The sequence below is a fragment of the Cryptomeria japonica genome, chromosome 5 (assembly GCF_030272615.1).
Source record: "Cryptomeria japonica chromosome 5, Sugi_1.0, whole genome shotgun sequence".
Lineage (NCBI taxonomy): Eukaryota > Viridiplantae > Streptophyta > Pinopsida > Cupressales > Cupressaceae > Cryptomeria > Cryptomeria japonica.
This window is the reverse complement of record NC_081409.1, coordinates 329,860,091-329,879,846: the sequence shown is the minus strand read 5'-3', so window position 1 is coordinate 329,879,846 and position 19,756 is coordinate 329,860,091.

The window sequence follows — 19,756 nt, the reverse complement described above, 5'->3', positions numbered from 1 at the left end:
TTATTGATACCGATCTCACTGGAGCTTCTTACACCTGGCCTAATCACAGGGATGGAGAAGACCTCATTCAGGTAAGGCTTGACAGATCTCTTATTACTTATGATTGGATCCTTTCTCATAGATGTTCCCTGTCAGTTGTCAATAGGATTGGCTCAGATCATTATCCCATTTCTTTTATTGCTAATTCTATTAAGAGTAAATGATGTTTCCCTTTCCGGTTTGAGAAACTGTGGATCTCTCACCCCTCTTTGGAAAAATCCATTGCCAATTGGTGGAATATTGATGTGGATGGAACAACCATGTACAAAGTTGCTAAAAAACTTAGAAACATCAAAGATAACATTAAGATCTAGAATAAGAAGGTTTTTGGTGATATTTTTTAATCAAAAAAAAAGTTGAAGGAGGAATTAGAATAGATCCAAAACTCTATACAGAAAGATGGCTATAAAAAGTATCCCAAGGCTAAGGAAGATGATATTTTAGCCAAACTTCACAATATTATATCTAGGGAGGAAATCTATTGGAGATAAAGATCCAGGGCTATTTGGCTGGAAGCTGGGGATAGAAATACTAATTTTTTTCACATGACTTCTATGAAACATAAAGCTGCGAATAGAATATCCAGATTAATTTTTGAGGAAAAAATTCTTCTTAAGGAGGATGACATTGGGGATGAAGTTGTTAGTTTCTTATCTTAGCTCCTCACAAGTAGTAAGGGGATTGATTTTGCTAAGCAACAAGATCTGGTTGACAACATCCCCAAGATTATTGATCCTCACCAGAATAAGGCCCTTTCTTCTATCTCCTCTGTAGAGGAAATTAAAAAAGTGGTCTTGTCCTTTCAGGGGGATAAGGCTCTAGGACCTTATGGTTTCCCATGTTCTTCTTTCAGGAATTTTGGCATATTGTGGGAAAAGACACGGTCAATGTTGTTAAAGAATTTTTTGGATCAAGAAGAATCCTTAAGGAAATCAACTCTACTTTTATTGCCTCAATTCCTAAGGTGGTTGGGGTGGATTCTATGGGAAAATTCAGGCCAATAAGTCTATGTAACTCCTTTTATAAGATCATTTCTAAAGTTATGACTTCCAGACTTTTGGTTGTCCTCCCCTTTATCATCTCAAAGGAGCAAAAAGGATTTTTCCCTGGTAGGCAAATTTTGGATTCTATCATCCTTGTGCATGAGAATATTCATTCTCTTAATGTTGCCAATAAAGAAGGCTTTCTGATAAAGTTGGATCTGGCTAAAGCTTATGATAGAGTGGAATGGCAAGCTCTTTTCAAAATTATGGAGGCCTTTGGATTTGATGAGAAGATAATCAAAATTACGAGAGAGTTGATCTCCAGCCCAATGTTTTCAATTCTCATCAATGGGTCTCCTTCTAGATTCTTTAAATCTTCTAGGGGGCTCAGACAAGGAGATCCCATATCTCCTATCGTATTTACCATCTTGGCGGAGAGCATGAGCAGACTGATCCAAAAAATGAAAGTGAATAAAACTATCAAAGGTCTTCAACCTTCCTCTACTAATGTGTCTTGTACTCACCAACAATTTGTTGATGATACAATCTTAATGGGATACTCCTCTATTGGGGAGGTTGTTGCCTTTAAAGGTTCTCTTAGCTCATATTCATTGGCGACATGCCAGCAAGTCAATTGGGACAAGTCTGCTATCTATTTCATGAATACTCCTATCATAAGACAATAGAGAACTGCTAATATCATTGGGTGCAAGGTGGAAATGCTCCCCTGCACTTATATGGGTCTCCCTTTGGGATTAGTTCCCCCAAACTCATTCTAGAATTTGTTAATTAACAAACTCAATAAAAAACCGGCTGGCTGGAAAGGATCCATGTTATCTCAAACAGGAAAGTTGCAGCTCCTTCAAGCTACTCTTCAGAATCTCCCTGTCTATGCTCTCAGTCTATTTGGTATTCTGGCTAAATTTGTTGAAGCTTTAGAGAGGATTCAGAAAAGATTTCTTTGGTCAAGGGTATAAGAAAAAAAAAGGATAGCCTTGGCTTCCTAGGGCAAAGTGTGTAAGCCAAAGAGCAAGGGAGGTCTTGGTATTAAAGCTCTCAAAACTTTCAATAAAGCTATGCTTGCTAAACAAATATGGAGGGCTTATGGCATTAAGAAAGATTGGAACTAGGTTTGGTTTGATAAATATATTCATGATCAACCTCTCCAGTCCCTCCTCTACTCTGAAGACATCCCTGTTGGGTCTTTCATTTGGAATAGTATTATCAAATCCACAAAAGTTGCTAAAGTTGGAGCTAGATGGGTCCTTGGCAAAGGTGACAAAATTAGGTTCTGGGAGGATCCTTGGATTAAAGATGAACCTCTCTTTAATCAAGATTGTAGTCAACTCATTGATGAATGTAAAAGAAGATTTGGGTCTATGGTTTGTAACTACTGGAAGGAGAATATATGGGTAAGGCTTGATGCTATTTATGTTGGGTTTCCACTGCTTCAGCAGGATTTGTTGTCCTTTTCTATTAATAAAGATTTTGATGATGTGTTCCTCTGGAATAGTAATCCTAGGGGTAACTTCAGTGTTTCCTTAGCCTATAAAAACACATTTACCCAGATCAGCAACCCAATATGGGGTAAATTTTGGAATAGAATTCTTATTCCTACAGTTAACATGTTTTTTTGGCTTGCTATTCATAATAGGATTCTTACTATTGATAACTTGGCTTGAAGAGGCTTTATGTTTCCTAACAGGTGTGAACTATGTCAGAAAGAGGAAGAATCAGTAGATCATATGTTCATCCATTTCTCCTTCACTTGGGAAATCTGGAGTAAGTTTTGGGTGAAATGGAAAGTTGATTGGGTTATGCACAACAGTCTCAAGGAAACTATTTGGCAATGGACCTTTCCCACCAAATTTCCTCTTATCAAGAACCTCTGGTCCTTAATCCTTCCCATGACTTGCTAGTACATCTGGAAAGAGAGAAATAACAAAATATTTAGGGAAGCTAAGTGCACATCTCAGGTGGTCTTTGAAAAAGTTTGCAGGGCTATAAAAGAAAACATAAATATTCCTCACAAAAACAACAAGCAATGGTTTTTTGCTAACATGAATGATATTGAGAAAGGCATCCTTACTAAATGGAATTTGATTCTGTCATGCCCAAAATTTAGGGCAAAAACGGAACGATTTTTTTTTAAAAATAGTAATTTAATTAACAAGTTCGCTCACACGACAAGCGTTAATGAAATTCCCATAATTATATTCGAGCTAATTCTGAAATGAACCAAGCATCGATAATTTGTTTAATTCTATTTGCGGAAAACTAACTGGTTTAAAATTTATCTCCACGAGATACCTAGTCATTAAGTTTATTAAATCCATCATGAAAAAGGAATTAGGAGAGGAAAATTAATTCAATCTCCAAAATGACTATAAAGTCTAAACAACCATATTTAAATTTCTGTTAATTACTTACTCCAAATTATAACCAGAATTGTATATATATATATATATATATATATATATATAATTAAATACTTATTCCAAAATATACACACACACACACACACATATATATATATATATATATATATATATATATATATATTTATAAACTTTAATTCTTCTAAAATAACTTTCTAAAATAATAAACAATATTTTCCCAACCCTAATTAGGGTTCTTTTTTTTTATAATATATTATCAACTCTTAAAATATCATATTAATTTATTTCCTTTAACCCTAACCCTAACCGGGCTAGGGTTTAATCCTTTATTTTTTTGTTTACCACTGAAATTTTTTAACAAGGCTGAAACCCCAAGGCGGCGGCCATTTTTACTGCAGGTTTGATGAAGGTGACAGGGAAGGCCGAGGCGCCACTGTGTGGCCACACAGTGGGCGCCGCGGCACCACTGTGTGTTCACACAGTGGGCGCCGCTAGCGGCTCACACCACTGTGTGGCCACACAGTGGCGGTCGCGATCGTCCACTATGTGTCCACACAGTGGGAGCCGAGCGGCCCGCACTGTGTGTGCACACAGTGGGCGCCGCGCGGCCCTCACTGTGTGTACACATAGTGGGGCCTGCGAGGAACCCAATTTCCTTTTTTTTTTTAATTTATTTATTTTTTTAAAATATATTATATATAAATATATATATATATGTATATATTTATATATATATACGTATATATATTTATATATATATATTTATATTTATATAAATTTATATATATAAAAGTTTTAAGGGTGAAAATATATAATATTATATATATTTTTTTTTTGAATAAGATTTACATACAAAATTTTAAACAAAATAATAATGGGAAACACATTATGTAAATCCAAAATTACATGTGCACAAATAAACATTTAAGTATATATATATATATATATATATATATAATTGATATAAAACTTAGGCTCCACTTTTTTCTTTTTCTTAAAATACATCATTCTATTCTGAATAAAACACTTTCATTGATTTTTCCATTAATAAAACAATTACTTAAAACACTCTTATTTTTTTATAATACTTAGAATTCTTCAGCAAAATAACTCATACTTTTCAACAAGTAGAATATATATAATATTTATTTGAAACTAATTTTTCCATAATACAAAAGAAGCTTTTACATGCAACTCAAAGAAGCTTTTCTTTTTCTGAAACACAAATAGAAGTAGAAATAAAACAAACTTTTACAACTCTAAGATATTCTGCATAATTACAGGATATTTCTTTGCTTAGCTACAACAATAAATCTCAAGTCTATTTTCAAAAATTACAACTTGCTTCTCTTTTCTATGAAAGAGGCATACTTCTATAACAAATTTAAACATATATTTGCAACTGGATTTAAGTATCTTCAACAATAATCTTCTGTGTCTTTTCATGGTTCCTATTCTCTTTCTCCTGACTTTCCTGCATAATAGAAAACACAAATATGACCATGGAATGCTCACCTCCCAGCCTAGGCTAACTGGTAGCCACCCCCGAGCTCATAGAACCAATTCCTAGACGGGTAACATACAGGCAAACACATAGAAGGCAATGCATACAGATAATCAAACACACTCCCAACTTGGCTTCACAGCACCACACTTTGGTGATGACCTTTTTAAAGGGTGGTAATGGACCAATACCCTGAGGAGAACTGCAAGTATGAAATAAACAAGAAGCCACCTCATGGCACAATAAATATATCAAGAATATCAACCCCTTATTCCTTATGCCCCCCAAAGGCATTCTAGCCTTATATCCCTCCTTATGACCCCCATTGCACAAACAGGCCATGCAGCAAGGGTCACACAAAGATCCCTTGTGATCGCTCTCAAAAGAGAGTCTCTCACTCGAGGGTTGTCACTGCTACCACCCACAAGATCCTCTTCTCTCCCAAGAGTAAGAGGTCTTGAGGAAAAACTCCCAAAACACAACACAAATCATAGTGCAAAAATACCAAAAGATTTTTCAACAAAAACATTCAAGAAACACAGATTTCTTACACCAACAAACTTCCAGACATAAACAAGAAGAAGACATTTTAATGAATAACTGAAACCAACCTTAATCTGCCCAAAGGTATTATGATATTTGATGAAGAGCTGCCCAATCCACGAATCTTTTTCCTTCTACCCTTAATCAATTTTTCTATACCATAACATTATTTTCTTTTCAAAATTTCTCTTGTCTCCAAAAATGGAGAGTGGGTGATTACCCTTCAATTCCCAAAAATCTTGCTTAAGAAGCTCATTCTCTGAGTTCTCACAAGTTTCCAAACTAAAAGGGAAAGAAAGCAAAAAATGCAAAAAGACTCCCATTCCAAAAGGAAAAATCTTAATTAGATTTAAACTTCTAATCTTCAATTTTCGCACAACTCAAAAAAGCCAATTTTTAAAGTGTTAAAAAGATCATTATAAAGTAGAAACTTGCCTAAAATTACCCCTAACCCCTAGGTATACCTTATGGGCTTTAGGAAATCCTATTAAACTACCCTTAGGTGTTCATTTAACCCATTTTAAACCCCTCTGAAGTTTATTTTCGGGTCAAACATAAGTTGACCACCCCAAATATTATATTCCCAAAGTATTTATGACAACACATTATTTTATTTAAGAAGAACTATAATTAAACACTTTCCCACCAAGAGACAAAATAAAACATTTAAATTTAAATCCACACATGTGTCAAGTGACACAAATAAAACACTTTTACAAAAATACAACATGAAATTGTCTCTTGTGGTTTTTACACAATAAATTTAAATAACACTTAACACTCATGCAGCATATACTGTTACAAATAAAATACAACACAAACGGGGTGTTGTTTCTCCAAATAAACAAACCCTAGCTTACGAACATACATAAGTCTAGGTTTGATTCTCCGTAATTTCCATGGTCACATGGTAAATTTCCTGTGCATCTCAATTTACACATTAGTACTTCCAAATATCCATATATAATATAATTCAATAATATAACAATGCACATCATTACTTGCATACAATTTTCATCTACACAAATTGAATACATTTTTTTATCAAGCAAATTCACATAAGCAATTTCATCTCAATTCACATGAACTAAACATACATCATAGTTCTATATTCAGAGTAAAGTCCTGCAAATTCAATAACGACATCTATCATTGCAATATCATCCTATCTAACAATCATGTAGTGTTCTATCTCAGAAAGCATATAAGTAAATCACCAAATCATAGCAATGTTATCCAAATCCTGAAATCATGTAAGTTCTAAGTCTCAAAAAGCATCAAAATAAAGTATCCATCATAGTCTAAATATAAAATCCACTGAATGTCAGACTGAGTCGAGGTGAGGCCTCACAGATTCACAAAGTTTTCAAATCTAACAATAAGACTAGGAGAGAAAATGTTGTTTGGAGATTTCCCGATTATGACTGGGTCAAGGTGAATTTTGATGGGGCTGCTAAAGGCAACCCTGGTAAGTCTAGAGGGGGAGGAGTCATCAGAAATTCTCAAGATGTCTACATTGTTTCTATTGCTTCTCCCTTTGGAGTTCAAAATAATCATGTGGCTGAAGCTCAGGCTATGCTGAAATGCCTCTAGCTCGCTCAAGGTTTCAAATTTAAAAAAAATTGGTTGCAAGGGGACTCCCTCAATATCATTCAGGATCTTAAAGGTACTAGTTCTTCCTCTTAGAATATAAATAATACTATCGAAAGTGTTAAAAAGTTATTAAATGACTATGATAGTATTCTCATAACCCATACTCTAAGGGAAGGCAATAAGGTTGCAGACCTTTTCGCTAATGAGGGGGTCTATTTAGAGGTGGAGGCTAAATATTTCAGGGAAGCCCAATGTAAAAGGGATGTTCAAGAGCAATTATCATTTGAACGTATCAATGGTTCAAGTTAAAATCATGATTACCTTTTGGGGTCTAGAAATCAAAGACAAAGATTGGGGGCATGTGAAATGTTAGTTAATGATTGTTTTTAGGCATCATTTTTATGATCAATGGTGTGACAGGGCTTATAATAATAAGTGTTGGATCTCTGTGGCCATTATCATTTACTTTTTTAAAATCAAGGTACTCTGTTTGGTGAACCCAGTATTTTTCTCAAGATCATGTGTTTAAGTCTTGGTCTACAATTTGTGAGATATACTATTGAATACTTCAACCTGCTTTCCAACATGGGAGGTAACTAAACCGGAATGAGCCCTCTGGTTGTGAGAACTGGAAAAGTGAGCGGAAAGTGTGGAGGAGGCTCCATAGACATGGATTCACCGACTACATGGAAAAGTTGCATGGTAGAAAAAAATTAGTGTCTCAAGGCTTTGCTAAGGGTTGGAACAACAACAAAGTCACTTTATTTGGGGAGACCTGGAAGATTGATGAGGATTTGGTTGTAAAGGTCATGGGATTACAGAAGGAGGGCACAAAGTTCTACAGAGACCAAAAGTTTGCCGCTGAAGCAATTAAAAATTTCCCGAAAATTGAGGATGAGAAGGCTCGGCTTGCCAAGAAAGACAACCTTTCTTACTACCTCCCTCATCAGGTAAAGTCTTTTTGGCAGAAGATGCTAAGGGTTTTGATGGTAGATTTACTAAAGTTTACAATTATCATTTTCCTATACTCAATCATTTCTACCATGGGGTTAAGATTTCTCTGCCCTTTTATTTATCATCCTCCCTGAATGAGAGCTTGGCTGACCATTCCAAAAACCCCAAATCTTACCCCATAGCCCATTAGGGGCTTATTTTGCTCATTTACGAACACCTGAAGAAAAAAGCTAGGGTTAGCAAGGATGATAATCTAGTGACAAATGCTCATATTTCAGAGAGTCGTAATGACTCTAAGTCTAAAGATGATTTGGCTAATGTTCCTACCCATAAAAAAGGGAGGGCTGACATTGATAAAGTGGACATGGATGTGGATGATGGTATAGAGGAGGAATAGGGGAAGGAGGCTGAGATTGAAGTGGAGACTGAGAAGAAAGAGGATGCTAGAGAAGAGGAGGAAGGGAAAAGAGATGCTTATACTGAAAACCCTGATTCTAACCCTATGGTATCGGATAGCAGGAATGTTGCCCAGAATTCTATGGAGGAAGGTAACCCTAAATCTGTGAGCTCTGAGCATGGAAGGGATATGGCGAACACCATTTTGAATGCCGCTCAAAGTTGCACATTGGAGTCTTTCAATTTTTAGAATTGGGTTCTTGAAAATATTACCAGCATACAAAGCAAACAGAGAGACCTGGGGTATAAGATTCACAATTTGATCAAGGATACTAATTCGGGGAAAAAGAGTGTGGAGGTGGAAACCAGCGAAGCAGAGGATGAAATTGGAATGCAGGACTGGTCAGAAAAATAACTTATAAAAGAGGATTTGAAACATCTGGAAGATGTGATTAGAATTGTCAAAGATAAGATTGAGGTTGATAATGAGATCATCATCAATCGGGTTGCTAAAACTAAGAAGGTGTTGAAGAATTTCATGAATCACAGTCTTGAGGTCTTAAGGATCTCATCTCAAAATATGAATGCCTTGGTGGATTACTTAGAGAGGAAAAATTAGAATAAGGATATGGTTATCATTGATGATATGCCGACCTCTAGCTCTACTCCACAAATCTCCAGGCAGACGACCAGTGATTTGGAGACAAAGACGAAAGACATTTAGCTCAAGTGGGAGAACAAAGATCTGAGAGAAGCCACTAAGGCCATGATGTTGTTGGTTAAGAATGCAGAGGAGTCCATAAAAGTTTTTATTTGATATGTAATGTTGGTTTTTGGATGCCAGTTTCTCGCTGGCTCTGTGCTATCCTTTTTTCCTAGCTGCTGGTTTTTCTGCTGGTTTTTTTGCAGCTTTTCTGTCTAGGTCTTGTCTTCTCTAGTTTCTTTCATGCTATCCTTTGTTTTGTAAGTGGGTTTTGGGTCCCTTAAAACCTGATTTTCTTTAATCAAAAACATTACTATTCAAATGGAATAAGTTACCTCTAGTTTGCTTCCTAGTTGCAATCAATTCACCATTACCTCCAATAATTCTGCAAACTCCACTTTTAAACTCCAGCAAATAACCTTTACCATTGAGCTAACCAACACTTAAAATATTATTCTTTAGACCATCAACCCAAAATACATCATTAGTATTACTCTTCCCATTTATAGAGATTGAACCTTTACCTTTCACCATGCAGGGAGAGTTATTTCCAAATATAACAACACCTCCATCAAATTCATTAAGGGTTATGAACTTACTTTTGTCTCTGGTCATGTGGTGTGAGCAGCCACTATCTATAATCTACTCATCACTATTCTCCATATGAGATACTACTACCTTTTCATCTAGCAATTCCTCCTTTACGGCTACAAACACAATTTCTTCATTTTCACCTTCATCTTCAGACTCCTCATCGGTCACACCTTCATCTACTGCAACATAACAATGTTTCTTTCCCTTTCCTTTGAATCTTCTAAACTTTTCTTTCTTATCGATGTTAGGGTACTTAGTAGCAATATGACCAATTTTACTACAAGAGAAACACTTCAAAGGTAGCTTTCCTTTATGCTTACCAGTGCCTCTTTTAAATCTTTTTGCTAACAATTCATCAAGTTCCATCACTTGATCTTCATTTCCCTGGTTACTTCCATGACTTGTCCTGCACTCGTGATTTTGACATATATATTTTCCTTTTCTAGCAGATGAACTGGTCACTCTATTGTCAAAACTATTTAGTTCAAACATTGTAAGCTTACCAATCAATGAATTAACAGTTACCTTATCCTTTGAAATAGATCTAAGTTCTTGGATTGCGAATACTCTTATAGCATACTGAGGTTGAAGAGTTCTAAGAATCTTACTTACTATTGAATCATCTTCTATTTTACCTCCAGCACTCTTTATGCCACCAACAACTTCTTTGATTCTCTGACCATACTGTGCAATATTTTATCCTTCAAGAATTCTCATGTCGTCAAACTTTCCTCTCAAGCTTTCCTCTTTATCTCTTTGTACATGCTCATCTCCTCCATAGATTGTGTCTAGTTTTTCACATACCTCCTGAGCAGTTTCCATTCCTTGAACATCAATATATTCTGAATCAGATAAAGTACTTAAAATAGCTTCTAAGGCTTTCATGTTCTCTTATTTCTCTTTGAGTTCATCCAGTGTCAAGGAAGTAGTAGTAGGAGCAACATATCTTGTTTCAACTTGCTTCCAATATTGTGCACCAAGACCTTTAATGTAGATATTCATTATATCTTTCCAAATCTTGTAGTGTTTCCTCTTTCTTCATCATCTTGACTTCCTTATAATCATTTCCTCAAGCGAATAGTCTTTCTACACACAAAGGACCAAAGCTCTGATACCAATCGTTAATCCTATGAGGATCTAGTTAATATTGAAGGGGGGTGAATCAGTATTAACACAAATTGAAACTTTAAATCAAAACCAAACTTATATCAGATCAAAAACCATTTAACAAATATCCCAACTTCTTTAATCAGATCTAACAACCTCTTGATCAAATTTGCTTAACACATTGATCAAATCATTTATCACATCTATCAATATTTTCACCACTTAAGTAATCATATCAATTTGATCATATACCAACTTATCAACCTTATTAATTTGATCAAATACTTTATCTAACAACTTCTTATCAGTACCAGTAACCTCTAATAAACTTTTGATAAAACAACATAACCGATGTCTCAGAAATAATGCATGAAATGAAACATAAACAAGAACATCACATGAAAAAACATTCCACACATGAACACCATAAGTTTTTGACATGGAAACCCAAATGGTACAAACCATGGTGAGAGTTGGTACCCACAAGTATTTGTACTCTTTTGAAGTACGCCATGTTATGAGTTTACAATATGCCCTATTAGGAGAAGACCCTATTAGGACTCACCCGGTTAAGGGATTTTCCTAGCAGCTCGGTTAGGAGCTTGATGACCTATTAGGATCAACCTTGTGAGAGGATTTAACACTCTTTTGAGATTTTCCCTATTAGGGGACTTAAATGTTTAAGGCTTGATAGGACCTACCTGTTTAAGGGATTTAACCTGCTACAACTGTTAGGGAACAATAGTAAGAAAATGATTTGTTACTTTCACTTCTCTTCTTTCTTGATCAGATCCAGTCATACTCAACACTCTACAACTCTCAGGAAGATCTCACACTTCACTTGGATGGCTCAACACATTCTCTAAGACCACTGACACAATGAACATCAACTGTGTCAACATAAATAGCCATCTCAACTAGGTCGGCCACTAAACCCTAAATTACATCATGAATTACAATATAGATCATAAGAGGTCATCTCAGATCAATCACACAGATCATTACATCAAATTACAATGCAATATCAACCATTGGTTGATCGTAACTCATCACAAAAATCTGATCTGTACCAAAGTCAAACCTTAAAACACTCTACTAAGCATTTTGAAGATTTCCAAGAAATTCTTTCTTAATTCACACCAAAACAACATTCAAATATTTTCACGTGAGTTGTGTTGTATTACCTCCTTCATTTAAACTCACCGTCGATCATCGCCATAACAAAAATCATTACCGGTTTGATGATATCTTCACGAGTCCTTAAACCCTATTAAAACCTTTAGCAAAACTTCATCAAAATTTTGAAACAAGCCTTCTGATAATCATCACAAGATGTGGTTTCTAGTCAAATACTCCTTTCCATGATACAAGTTCACCATCCAAACCTCAAATCACCAAATATTACCGATCACCCAATTCAATCAAAAAATCTCAGTTTTACTGGTTAAAGTCATATTTCTGTCAGTAAACCAAATCACTTAGATGACAAACCAAATATCATAAAACATCAATGATCATCATCAAACATCATTTCACATCAGTTGCCATCAATGACAACACAAATAACTGATCATGTCATCTAACCACAAAATCTCAGTCTTCTATCCTCTATCGGTTCATTCATTATCCTTCAATTGCATCATCTCATCTGCATCAGTTATGCCAAATGCCAACAAGTTTAACTCTATTTTGTGCCAGCAACAAAAAAAAATGGTTTGGGTCTACATAGTTAAACTGCATCCTTGAGGATTTGAACTCTAGAATCTTGTAATGCTTCATTAATTTCATCTTAATTCAAGTACTATTGAGCGTTGGCCATACACAAATATGGAGAAGGTGACTATGGTGGATATACCGAAGGTTGCCATATCGAGTGTGAAGATCCTCTTTGGTAATATGCACTCGTGGGATTGATCATGTAGTCCAATTGTGAAGGGTCTATTTTAATTTTATTATTGTTGAATCTAGTTACAACTGGCATATGCGAGACCTAGAGACTACGAAAATCAAAATTGGATACAATCTAAAAGGCATTTTTGTATTTTATAATTCTTTTTGGATTTTTGGAATATTTGGATTTTTCAATATTTGAAATTTTTTTAAAGTTTTTGGTATTTTTTATATTTGAATGTAACCTAAAGGAAGATCCTAGATTGTTGAAGATTATATGTAGACCTTAAGTGATCATGGTTGAGTGATGAATGAAGTGTTAAACATGCTCTAAGCTAATGATTACAAGTCCAATGGATAGGAGATATAAATAAACTAGACTGACCTTAGATGAAGGCCAAATTAGTCTCATTTTTAGTCTCAATAAACTAATTCTAAGGATGCAAGACATGTGCAAAATTAAATGAAGATGAAACCTAACAAGTCTCATTTTTGGTCTCAAGTTTGTTTGCATGTCAATTTTTATTTCAAGAAGCTTAAATGTTTCTATTTTAGACATAGGCACAAAAGAAAACAATAGATCTGCAATATTTTGGGACAAAAGAACAATACATGGCTACAATAGTGCAACAGTAAGTATCAAAAGTGTATCTTTATCAGACAATATCATAAGGATATAGAAAACATGTGCATAAGTGTTGGCATTACAATAGAAAGGAGATTGTTGGCATTTCAATAAGGATATTGAGAAGGTTGTTGGAGATTATTGATATAACTGAAGAAGGATGATTACTGTCTTAATAATATTATTTTATCATTGATGTCAAGAAATTGATTCTCTGATTCAGTATGATGTTGCCATATCTTGAGAAGTATGTTTTGATGAGTATTAAGAGGTCGGTAAGTGACACAGAAAGAATGTGATAATGAAGGGGAATAATAAGTTATTCAATGGGCAACTATTACCGAGTTAGACAATAATGAGATCATGTTGTTTTGATTGTTTTGATATCCTACATATGTTGTTGATTATAAGTTTAATACTGTACTATGTCACTAAGCAAAGAACCTAGTCGGTAAACCCTAAGGTTATCAATATCGGTTAAAGAAAGTAGAATGTCTACCGAGTGAAGTTCAGTATTTACCGAGTAACAACCGAGTTATAATAGATCACATTGGATGAATAAAAGTATTATTTAATGAAGGATTATGATGAGCTAGAGATGAATAAATGATCGGTATGTCGCACAAGAAGTTTGTTGAGGACTGACGACATGGAAAATCAAGAGGAAGATCTACAACATAGATTGAACCGCAATAACCTAGCACAAGTTCCAAGGAAGGAATGCAAGTTCCAGACGAGGTAAAATGTTTTTTAGATCGAAGGATACATTGAACCTAGTCAAGTTTGAAGATTTGATGGCTAAGATTGATCATGGGAAATGTGATTAAGGAGATTAAGTGGTTAGAAATTATTTATAAATAAGGAATTGTTGATGAATAATGTATGCACAATGATGCTACAGTAATGTTTATTGAGCACATAAGCTTGAAGATCTGATTGAAGAACAGATTGAGAATCCCAGCAAGCCCAACAGGGGACAAGATAAGTCTTATGACAAGATTGTTTTGAGCAAATAGAATCTGCTTTAGCATTTCAGATGTGAAGTTGCAGATATATTTTATTACTGTTATTTATTTTGTAAGTGATAGGAAATCTCTTAACCGAGTGGACTTAACAGTCTTATTTGTAAACCCTCTAGCAAGGTAACATTCAAAATGAGTGTTTGAAATCCTTTGACAAGGTCACTTCTAACAAAGTGCAAGACTCTAACAAGTTTGAGGGAAATCCCTTAATCAGGTCACATATAGCAATGTGTTTGTAATCTTTAATAGGATTAGCTTTTAACCGAGCATACTCTAGAAGGGTATATTTCTTAGTGGGTCTGAAATCCCACAGTGGTTTTTCCGTTTCCACATTAAATCTGGTGTTAAATGTGTTATGATGTTTTAAGTGTATCTGTTTATGAGTATTGAATGATTTACAGTCATAGTTGCATATCAGTAAAGGCTACCAGGGTTGAATCTGTTGAATATATTGAAGATTAAGTTTTTATGACTCACCCCCCCCCCTCTCATCTTAACTAAAAATAAGTTATAAACATAGGAGCAACAAAATGATGCAATTGCACAAATATGCAAAACAAAAGTGCAAAAGTTTGAACAATGACAATAAGATCAAGTGATTGTATATCCTAGTTGTTTGATTTCAATTTTCTATCTTGGTGTGAAGTCAATCATCTAGTTTCTAATGAGGTAATAGTTTTCTAGCAATTTTTAGGATTATGACAATGATTTTCAATGTTTACTATTGGGCAAATTTTTAGTTTCAGTTCAGATTTTTGGACCACTTGTTTTCAATGTTTCACCTACATCCATATGTGGTTTTCAACTTCAGACTAAAAGGTTATTAGGAATAAGTCAACAAGTCTCAGTTTCAGTGATTTTAGTTTTAAACTAACAAGTCGAATTTTCATGTTTTTCAAGACTCATATTTCACTAGTGAAAAGTGCAAAAAATCCAGATAGAATCGTAGTGACAAAAGACAATAGCACCACAGTTAAGTGAAATAGCATAGTTTGGTCAAAAAATGGCATAGATACATGTATCAAAGGGATGAAAATAGATTATAAATGCACAAGAATATCATATAATAGCACATTAGTTTAAGGAAAAAGTGAAATTTGCACAACATTTTGGTGTTTTGAAAAGATTTTGGTAGAATTTCTTAAAATTTAAGCAAGAAGACACTCTAAAGACAAAGAAGACAAGACACTCTGAAGACAAAGAAGACACAACATCTGACCAAGTTTAACTTTATGGTAACAAGACTTAAGGCTAAAATGCCAATGGTGACTCTAGTTTTGTATAGAAGACATGCAAAAGACAAGGACAACCTAATTAATTAGGTAGGTGTTAACTTGTTGTAGGCCCACAATGCAAGTTCTAATACCTCAAGATTGGTGTGATACACCTTTCTTTTGAGAGAAAATAGGTAGAGGTCTAGTAGCATAAGATTTACCTTCTCTCTCTCTCTAGGAGGTTGTTAGGATTCCCAAAGATACTGAGAGGGGGGGTGAATCAGTATCTGGCCGGTATATGAATTTTCTTAACTTATAACATGAAAAGCATTTCAAAATTGTGTACCGGTAAACCAAAAATAATGAAGTAAATAAGAACAATAACCACAACATAAAAGACACACCATAACACAATATTTTTAATGAGGAAACCCGGTGTGGGAAAAACCTCGGTGGGATTTGTGACCCACAATATTCGCTTACTGGCCAATAAGGGAATATTACTATTTACAATAGGGGCCTGCACATGCAGGAAGGCCAAGTGCCTAGAGCTCATTGTTCAGTTACAAAAGAAGTCACACTAACTTGAAAAATTGAATTATACAAATCCAATGTCATGTACTGCTTCAGATTAGCATCTACTATGCCAGGTTCAGTACCAGTTTAAGCTCTACAATATACATAAACCCTTATCCAATATCTGCCTTACAATTCGCATATTAGGTCTACATTAATCCTTCCATTTATCACACCCTAAATGATCTACAATGATCTCATACTTATATGAGTCATTTTACAATCTGCCAAGTCGTCTTACAAAAGATTTTACAATTAAATACAAAATATAATTAGACAAAATTCTTGTCGGTCATGGTATCGGTGAACTATGTGCCAGTGTAGAATCTGTCGATGTCGGTGCCTGCTAGTATCGCATGATTGTAAGGTGCCATCAATGACAATACCTTCAATCACCTACAATTTCTCATTGGAGTGTGCATTTGCCAACAGAGGCTAGAGAAGCCCAACCCAAAAATTTATTTATCTACTCAAGGAGGCACATCATAAGTAACTTTGAGGCGCCATACACATCCTGTACACTATATCTTGAAATGGTCAATATCTTGTAGGCTTACAAAAATAAGGCTTTATAATGGGTAACTATCGTGAACAAAGAGCTCATCTATAATAGCCTTGAGGGGTCTCCTTCGATCTCCTTGCCAAACAAGTCTTGATAGATAGAGGGTCTCGTAACTCAGCCTTGAATGACGCTAGCCACTCTTTGAAGTATAAATTTTTATCTCCCCCTTTATATACCCTGTCAAGAAATGTGGTTAAGGTAGGAAACTGGGGTGATTTTGTCCCCAATTGTGCCTCCTATTGAAGAATATAAAGTGGAAGATGTGTATGTTTCTCTTGTTGAACACTACAAGACGTTAAGGGGGGGTGAATCAACATATACTAAAACTTGAATAGACTAAAACATTTAAACCATAATCTCCATTCAAAAAATATGCACGAAAGTAAATTATAGGAACAACAAATGCATCAACATAAAAACACCAAGAATTTTATGTGGAAAACTCAAACTAGGAAAAACCACGGTGAGATTCTAACTCACAATATATATAACAATTTCTTACAATGATTTAGCCCATAGGCTAGAGATCTCACTATTCCGAACTTGTAGACTAAGGCACACAACCTTAGGCAAGATACAAAAGAGGGACTTGCACAACTAAAGAGCACTTCTTCAGGGTAAGATACAAAACAATTATCTAGATACAATAGGAATACAAAATTTGAACTATAGACAGAATACCATCTACCAACATGCAAATAATATTTCACAGCTTTATACTCATTTGATATATCTTTTCTCTATAACACATCTGAATCATTGCATACATCACATTTGCATCATATATCTTACTGCGTCTTCATACTTGCACACCATCTATCCATATATATATGCTCATATCTCTTAGCAAAATTTATTTGTCTTTTATATACCACTTGGAGCATCAATAACCTCTATTAGGTCAGCTTAAAAGATGTAATGTGCATATACATTATTGACCCAAAATATTGCATGTAGAAGGTCAAGAAGATGTGTGAAGATTCACACTAAGTTAGCACACCTTTCAATTATCCTCATAAAGGTTCTACACACAACCGCACAGACCAAAACACATAAGTTGATTCATACCAAACACTTTTACCCAAAATATCTTAATCTGGACCCAAAAATATAATATGTGATCCACCACAAAAGAAATAATATCTGATGATCCACAACAACCTCAAGGCAATAGAAATATAAGGAATGCAATGCATTCCTCGCACTCTCCTAAAATTGTACTAATATTGAACACAGACATAAATGTCACTCAAAGACAAGCATCCAATCAATTGGAAAACTAAGATTATCCTACCATAATCATTCTACTCCAATCAACATAGCCATATGATACATGTTTGGTGCATACATATATTTTGCACAAAGAAATTGTTCACCAGAATAGTTAGAAGAGATAGTAACAGATTTCTTGGACCAAATAAAAGACATTGAACTTTTGAAAATACATTATATTATCAATGTTAGCCATCCAAAAAGCTTATAGATAGTTAACATATCATATCCACCTATTCTTGAAAATGCCACATTAATCTACATATAACTCTAAACCATATTACCAATAGATAGACATCTAAACCACATCCAAACTAGCAACCAAATACAACCAATCTTTAGTGACTTTAACCATAATAAACTACCAAACCATATACTTCACCATATACTTTTGCATTACATCACTTCTAAACCAACAACACCAACATCCAAACCAAAGAATAGATTAGACATCAATGACAACAAAGACTCATATGTGCAACAATCTCCCCCTTTGTCATTGATGGACAAACAAAAATATATATCTCCTAATACTTCTCCCGTTTTGACATCAAAGACAAAGGGAAATTCTACTTGCCAAAAAAAAATTGAACCAATCATAATAGTAACTTCCCTGATCAAAAATATTCAAAATAGAAAAAAATAAATTGAGTGCAAACACCTTCTGTCATATATTCCCAGGCCAAATATCCTTGAATTGTTTCTTCAAACCTACAATAGAAGAGTTCCATGCATGAATAGTAGTAGAAATAATTTTGTTTTGACTCACACTCAAGATATAAATTTACTGCAATATCAAAAATATCAGCATTTATCACACTTTGGTCTACCTTTTCTGCATCTTCTATAATATTGATAAATGAAGAAATTCGCAATTCCATTACATCCTTGAGGCCAAAGAACAATTTAATATACTCATCTTTTTGTCTTTGTTGTAGGAATAACTGAGAGTGAAGATATTGAACCTTAAACCTCATAGCATCATTACTATCCTTGTAAATATCAAATGAGTGAACCAACTATTGGGACTCATAAAATTTGATATAATTTGATAGGCCCATTTCAAAGAAGGGTAAAATGAAGCCAGCATCCTCCCCTCGTGTGCCTATGAAAAGTGAAGGCATTTGAAATTTTCAACCAAATGCAATGGTAGGTAGAAAGTTTTTATTCCCCGCAATTTGGCGTTTGAGCAGACAATTGAAACTTTTAAGCAAATGCCCCTTGGTGGAATTCTCCCTGCATGGCATGGGAAGCAATAAAAACTTCCAAGCAAATGCATCTTGGCGGGTGTAAAGGTTTTAGAACTTTCCAAGCAATTTCAATCACCAGGCATAATAAAGCATTTATCCCGCATTGATAGTGCAAAGGGAGCTTTTGGCATTTAAATATAAAGCCGCATATAACTATAGTGTCAAAATATTAGAGGCTTTTAAAAAGTGGAAGCTCAATGCCAGTGGGTCCCCCGCATGCACGCACATCTCAAGGCATCCAAATTTTGCCACAGGCTAGCAAAGAAGAAGCTAAAGGTCGAGCAGGTCGGGTAGATCAGATGGTGATCGCAGATGATCTAATGGTGGTCACTGTACCACAATAGAAAGATGCTTGCCAGATATCATCGCGACTTGGTGACAAGGCAGGCCCAAGTCCAATGGTAGGTACAGATGGCGGGTTTAGGTGGCAAATAGGTGGATCCGCGAAGCGAACCAGAGGCTGGCACATGACACGAATGGACAAAGAATTAATGAGTGTGCAAATTGGAGTTGATCCAACAGCGGTCGCT